This window comes from Neomonachus schauinslandi, chromosome 13, assembly GCF_002201575.2.
Source record: "Neomonachus schauinslandi chromosome 13, ASM220157v2, whole genome shotgun sequence".
Lineage (NCBI taxonomy): Eukaryota > Metazoa > Chordata > Mammalia > Carnivora > Phocidae > Neomonachus > Neomonachus schauinslandi.
In genome coordinates this window covers 2,020,715-2,026,557 of record NC_058415.1, presented here as the reverse complement: position 1 = coordinate 2,026,557, position 5,843 = coordinate 2,020,715, and the positions used below count along the sequence as shown (strand labels likewise).

The following is a 5,843-nucleotide window of genomic DNA, read 5'->3' as shown; positions in this document are numbered from 1 at the left end:
TGGAAAGCTATGTCTACACAACTACCTGTAGATGGGTGTTTATAGCAGCTTTATTCCATAATTGCCAGAACTTGGAAGCAACCAAGATATCCTTCAGTAGGTGATTGGATAAATAAGTCTTAGTCCATCCAAACAATGGAATATTACTAAGTGCTAAAAAGAAATGAGCTAGTCCACTTTTGTGCTACATGTCCTGGGCATCTGAGGTGTCGGTGGGCAGGCATCATGGATTAGGTAATACAGTTCGTTGAGCCAAGTCAGCAGTTTGTGAAGGACTCAGTTTGGCTGGCTAAAAGATGCACTAAACCTGATAGAAAAGAATTCCAGAAGATTGCCATGGCAACAGCAATAGGATTTGCTATAATGGGATTCACTGGCCTGTTTTGTGAAATTGATCCATATCACTAGTAATAACATCATTGTTGGTGACTGAATACCTTTTAATTTTTTTAAGGTTTATTTATTCATTTTTGAGGGGGAGAGAGAGAGAGAGCAAGCGCAGGGAGGGGCAGAGGGAGAGAGAGAGAGAGAAATTCAAGCTGACTCCTCACTGAGCTCAGAGCCCAGTGTGGGGCTTGATCTCAAGATCCTGAGATCAGGGTCTAAGCCAAAACCAAGAGTTGTTCGCTCAACCAACTGTGCCACCCAGGAACCCCTGAATACTTTTTTAGAAGAGTTTTTCATCTTGGGGATTGGCGAACAAGTGAGGATTTGAGCTCATGGAGTAAAAATTTTCCTGTATTTTTTGTGTTTTTCTTTCATTTTTTCCCCAAAGATGTTTTGTATATTAAAACAATTTCAAAATAAAAAAATAAAAATAAATGAGCTATCAAACCATGAAAAGACATAAAGGAACCTTAAATGCATAATACTAAGTGAAAGAAGCCAATCTAAAAAGGCTACATACTGTGCAATTCCAACTCCATGGCATCCTGGAAAAGCCCAAACTATGGAGACAGTAAAAAGTTTGGTGGCTGCCAGGGGTTAGTGGAAAGGGTATGAATAGGATAAGCACGGGGGATTTCTAGGGCAATGAAACTATTCTATATAATAGTGTAATGGTGGGTACATGTTATTAAGCATTTGTCAAAATCCATAGAATGTACAACACCAAAAGTAGTTGTTAGTGTAGACTATGGGCTTTGAATAATAATGAAGTATTAGTGTTGGTTCATTGATTCTAATAAATGTACCACTCTGGAGCAGGATGTTGATGGTGAAGGAAGCTGTGTGTTTGTAAGGACAGGGAATATATGGGAACTTTGTATTTTCTTTTTTTTTTTTTTTTAAAGATTTTATTTATTTATCTGAGACAGAGAGAATGAGAGAGACAGAGAGCACATGAGAGGGGGGAGGGTCAGAGGGAGAAGCAGGCTCCCTGCCGAGCAGGGAGCCCGATGCGGGACTCGATTCAGGGACTCCAGGATCATGACCTGAGCCGAAGGCAGTCGCTTAACCAACTGAGCCACCCAGGCGCCCGGAACTTTGTATTTTCTCCTCAATTTCATTGTCAATATAAAACTGCTCTAAAAATGCTTTTCTAAAAAGGGATTATACATATGACTAAGTGAGATTTATCCAAGGAATGCAAAGTGGGTTCAAAATAAGAAAATCAAGCAATGTAATATACCATATTAATAAAGAATATTGAGGTTAGCATGTGGAATTTTTTTCTGTGTCTATTTACCACATGCTAACCTCAATAGACACAGAAAGAAAAAAAAAAAAAAACACACACCACATTTGACAAATCCAAAACCCTTACAGGATAAAAATATCCAACAAAATAAGAATAGAAGGGAACTTCTTCAACCTAATAAAGGCATCTATGGAAATCCCACAATTAATATCATGCTTAATGGTAGAAGACTGAAAGTTTTCTCCCTAATATCAGGAACAGGACAACCATGTCTGATTTCTCCATTTCTACTTAGCATTTTACTGGAGGTTCTAGCCAGGGCAATTAGAAAATAAGAAGAAATAAAAGGCATCTAGATTAAAAGACAGATATAAAACTCTCTCCATTTATGGAGGACATGATTTTGTATACAGAAAACACCAAGGGATCACATGAAAATGGTAAAAGCTAATAAAAGAGTTCAGCAATGTTACATTGACAACTACAAAACATCACTGAAGGAATTAAAGAAGAATTAAATGAGTAGAAAAGCATCATATCTTCATGGATTAGAAGACTTAATATCTTTAAGATGGCAAACTCCACAAATTATGTACAGATACACTACTATCCCTACAAAATCTAGTTCACATTTTTATAGAAATTAATAAGCTGATCCTAAAATTCATATGAAAATGCAAGGGACCCAGAATAGCCAAAGCAATCCTGAAAAATAAGGACAAAATTAAAAGATTCACATTCCTGATTTCAAAATTTATTGCAAAGTTGCAGTAATCAAGACTGGGTGATACTGGCGTAAGGATAGAAAAACTAGTGGAATAGAATTGATAGTCAAGAAAAAAACCCTATATATTATGATCAACTGATTTTTGACAAAGGTTCCAAGACAATGCAAAAAAGAAAGAAATAGTCCTTTCAACAGATACTGCTAAGACAACTGTATATCCACATTCAAAATAATGAAGTTGGACCTCTGTCTCAAACCACATCAAAAGATGAACTCGAAATGGGTCAAAGACCTAAATGTAAGAGCTAACTCTATGAAACACTTAGAAGAAAATGTAAGTCTTTGTGGTCTTGGATTAGTCAATGGTTTCTTAAATATGGTGCCTATAACAAAAGCATCATGTCTTTTTTTCATTTATGCTTGAAATTTGAAATGAAATTTGTGCTTCAAAGAACACTATCAAGAAAGTGAAAAAGATGAAATTTGTGCTTCAAAGAATATTATCAAGAAAGTTAAAAAGATAACTCCCAGAATAGGAGAAAATATTTGCAAATCATATATTTGATAAGAATGTAGCATCCAGAACACATAAAGAACTCTTTCAAGTCAACAATATAAAGACAAATATCCCAATAGATAATGGGGAAAGGACTTGAACAGACATTTCTCCAGAGAAAATATACAAATGGCCTGTAAGCACATAAATATATGCTCAACAGTATTAGTTATTAGGGAAATACAAATCAAACCACTTTATGCTTACTAGGGTGACTGAAATAAAAAAGATGGTCAACGTGTTGGCAAGGATGTGGGAAATAAGAACTCTCATACACCTCTGGTGGGAATGTAAACAGGTGCAGCCACTTTGGACAGCCACGTGGCAGCGACTCAAAGAGTTAAACATAGTTACCATATGGCCAGGCAATTCTACCCCTACATGTATACCCAAGAGAACCAAAAACATAATTTCACACAAAAACTTGTACACAAATGTTCATAGCAGCACTATTTAACAGAGCCAAAAAGCGGAGCCAACCTAAATGTCCATCACCTAAGGAATGGATAAACAAAATGAGGTACTACCATATGATGGATATGATTTATTCATAAAAAAGGAATGAGATACTGATACATGTTACAACATGGATGAACCTTGAAAACATGCTAAGTGAAGGAAGTCAGACACAAAATGTCACATATCATATGATTATAAGAAATGTCCAGACTAGGCAAATTCATAGAGCTAGAAAGTGGATTAGTGGTTGTCCAGGGTTGGGAGAAGAGGGGAAGGGGGAATGACTGCTAATGGGGAGGGGGTCTTTTTGGAGGGTGATGAAAATATATTCTGGTTTAGATAGTGGTGATGGTTGCAATCTTGTGAATATTTAAAAATCTTGTGAATATATCAAACATCACCTAAGAGTACAATTTAATGGGGGGAATTTTATGGTATGTGAATTATATTTCAATTTAGAAAACAAAACAAAACAAAAAATTTGGCCATACTTTTTAGCTCTATCCCTGGACTCTCTATTCTTTTCCATCAATTTATGTATGTCTTTGCCTGCCATTACCACACTGTCTTGATTACTGTGGCTATATACAACTCCTTACAATTGAGAAGGGTAGTTCCTCCCTCCAACTTTATTCTTCCTTTTCAACACTTTTGAAAAAAGCTATTCTGGGGCACCTGCTGGCTCAGTAGAAGGGCATGTGACTCTTGATCTCTGGGTTGTGAGCTCAAGCCCCACACAGGTGTAGATATTGCTTAAAAACAAATAAATAAACTTTAAAAATAGCTATTTTAGTTTCTTTGCCTTCCCGTATAAACCTTATAATCAGCTTGTCTACATCTACACACTCTTGGGGGTACTTGGCTGATAGTTTTGCTCAGTTCTTCTATGTCTGCTGATTTTCTGTCTGGTGGTTCTATCAATTACTGTGATAGAAAAGTGTAAAAGTCCCAAACTATAATTGAAGATACGTCTATTTCTCTTTTCAGTTCTGTCAATTTTATTGCTTGGTGCATACACATTTTAGATTATATCTCAATGAATTGACACTTTTTAATCATTATAATGTTTCTCTTTGACACTGGTAGCTTTCTTTGTTCTGAAGTTGACTTTGCCTTATTTTAATATAACCACTCTGGCTGTCTTGGATTAGTGTTTTTATATATATATCTATTTTTTAAAGGAAACTTGAAAATTTTAGAATAGTTTTATTTTATTTTATTTTATTTTTAAAAGATTTTGTTTATTTGACAGAGAGAGACACAGCGAGAGAGGGAACACAAGCAGGGAGAGTGGAAGGGGGAGAAGCAGGCTTCCCACGGACCGGGGAGCCCGATGTGGGGCTCGATCCCAGGACCCTGGGATCATGACCTGAGCTGAAGGCAGACGGTTAACGACTGAGCCACCCAGGCGCCCCAGAATAGTTTTAGATTTACCAAAAAACTGCAAAGATAATACATAGTTTGCATATGCCTAAAGCCCAGTTTCTCCTATTAACATTTTATATTAATATGGTACATCTATCACAATTAATAAACAATATTGATACACTGTTATTGCTAAAGTCCATATTTTATTCAGATTTCCTTAGTTTTAACTTAATGTGTTTTTTCTCTTCCAGGTTTCCATCCAAGATACCAAGTCACTTTTAGTTGTTACTTATCCTTAGGCTCTTCTCAGCTGTGACAGTTTCTCAGACTTTCCTTTCTTTTGATGACCTTGATCGTTTCGAGGAGTATTAGTCAAGTATTTTTGTAGATTGCCCCCTAGTTGGGATTTTCCTGATGTTTTTCTCCTGGTTACATGGAAGTTATGGGGTTGCGGGGGTTGGTGGGCGGAGACCACAGAGGTAAAGTTCTGTTCTCTCCCCTATCAGTGATACGTACCATCAGCACAACTTATCACTAGTGATGTTGACCTTGATCTCCTGGCTGAGAGTGTCTCCTGTCAGGTGTCTCCCCTGCATAGTCCTTTTACTCCCTTTCCATACTGTCCTCTTTGCCAGGAAGACAAAATGTACCACCCGCACTAAGGAGTGGGGAGTCATGCCATACCTCCGAGATCAGAGTATCTACCTAAATTATTTTCTCCTGCATAAGGTACTTTCCATTATCCTCCATCTGTTTATTTATTCAATCATTTATTTATATTACTATGGATCCATGGACATTTACTTTATACTTGGGGCTATAATCCAATATCACATTATTTAATTCGTTGGTCGAACAGTTACAGCGGTGGCCTTTGGGAGCTCTTTTGGTTGGCTCCTGTGAACTACTTTTTTTTTTTTAAGCCTTTTTTCCTTTTCATTTTCAACATTGTCCATGACTACTTTGAGAACCACTTCAAGCAATGCTATAATTTTTGCTTTCAAATATCAATTTTTAAAACCCAAGTGGAGAAGAAGAATCTATCATATTCACCAAATATTAACCCATTCTACTCTTCTTTTTCACTCCCAACA

At 36.7% G+C, this 5,843-nt stretch overlaps 1 pseudogene; it reads left to right on the top strand.

The window, feature by feature from the left end:
* Positions 1-225: 225 nt before the first annotated feature.
* LOC110584348 lies at positions 226-5,411 on the top strand (annotated as a pseudogene).
* The last annotated feature ends 432 nt before the right edge of the window (positions 5,412-5,843 follow it).